Genomic DNA, 2019 nt, shown 5'->3' on the forward strand with positions numbered 1-2019 from the left:
TAAATATACTGTTATTTTAAAACATATTTAAATTAGGGATGCACAATTTTATCGATAATATCGGCCGATATTGATACCATGCCGATAATATTGTGCATCCCTAATTTAAATATGTTTTAAAATAACAGTATATTTAGTTTTTTGGCATCTTGCCTGTTGTTTTTTTCAGGCGATTGTGTTCCAGCTGAGCAAGTGAAGAAGCCGACTCCTCATCCTCAGGTACGTGTGAGGAACGTTAAATCCACCGATGTGTGTGTGTTTAATGAGTAATCAGTCACAAATGACATCAATCTTGTTTTTCATTCAGACTTTTGTTCCTAAGAAGTCAAAGTGAAAGATGCAGCCTCTTTTCTGCAGAAGAGGAAAAAGTGATTTCTGAGCTGGTGGGAAGACAGACGACTTGTTTCTCTTCACATTGCACAAACAAGTATTTACCTCAAGTGTGCACGTATATGTTAATTCATTTATGAAACACTCCTTATATGATGATTCTGACAGAAGGATATACGCTTCTTATTTTGAACTACCACACTCACTTCTGAAATTTGTGATTTGTAATCAATTAAAAGTTACTAAACATAATAAAATATGTATTGTGTTTTAACCCATCATGACTGGATGAGCGATTATACAATGACAGACTTGTCAGATATATTATTCATGTTATCAGCATGGAAAGATGGAAAACATTCACTGTTTGTTAATGTGATTGAGTTATTTTCAGTTGTAATTCTCTTGATGTAATAAAACTCACAGTTTACTGTATTCTATGCTGCTGGTGTTCTATATGGTGTTGATGGTTGTTGAAGACCTGACAAAACAGGCAGATATGAGTTCAAAATTATTTAATAAGTTGAAACGAAAGGGAATAGTGCTTCGAGCATTTGGGCATGTCCAACTTGGAGGAGCCTCAGGACCGGGAACGCCTTGAAATCTTCATAAAAGAGCTGGAGGAGGTAGCTGAGCGAGATGTCAAAACTCCAGGACAGAATAGAAACGCAAGGGTTTGATAGAGAAAGAGTGAAACCAGTGAGCAGTCTTCTGGGGTGGGTGATTAGCGAGTGATAACAGCTGGGGTGATCACAGATCGTGTGCGCAACAAGTAATACAGCAACAATTAGCACAACGTGACAAACAAAAACTTGCCATGCTATAGAGGAAAACAGAAACTAAAAATGTCTAAACTGAAGAGACTCGTGCAGAAACTTAGTGAATGCAAAGATCTACAGAAAACAAGATAACTGAACCAACAGAGCACGAACCCCAAACGATGACAGAGACAGGTCTGTTTGAACCTTGAGTCATTTTTAAAACATGTGAAAGAAGATAAGCTTCTTAATGAGCGTATAGGTCCCAAATACATTTAATACATTAACATCATGAGACAGATCTACTATCATTTATGTGAAAATCATCACAGGTTAATGTGCAAATTATAAATATACAAAGGTTAAAATAAAATTAGTAGATCTACACAAGATGTCTAAATATGGTAAAGCATAGTTATTTATTTCCCCAGGACTGGATTCTTTTCAAAATACAGATTAGCTGTACCCTGCAGATGTACCTGATCTAACCTGCTGAGTTTTGAAATCAATGTGACGTCAAACCACTATTTTTGGTTGTGGTGAAAATACTGTTATAACTGATAAAGTGAAGTAGACTGTTTTGTTTTTATCTCATACATTTCCATTCATTACTACATTGCTAATAGCATTTCATGAATTGTGCCTAAAAATTTTCCCAGGAATTGGCTTGAAAACAAAACTCCAGTTGTAGTTTTTATCTATTTTCTCCTGCAAGATAGAAATATTGTGACTATAGATTTCACTTTGTGGTTACATCAATATCAAATTCCTCAGTAGATGAAAACGTGCAGGTCTCCTTTGAGCACCAGCACAAAAAAGACACAAATCAGAATAAAAACCAGACATTTGTTGCTCTGAAATTACGACATTTATTGATTTGTCATTATTGCTGCAACCCTGAAGTCCAACGTTTGGGAGCTTAGCTGCCTGT

This window comes from Nematolebias whitei, chromosome 18 (assembly GCF_014905685.2).
Source record: "Nematolebias whitei isolate Nwh7 chromosome 18, NemWhi1, whole genome shotgun sequence".
NCBI lineage: Eukaryota > Metazoa > Chordata > Actinopteri > Cyprinodontiformes > Rivulidae > Nematolebias > Nematolebias whitei.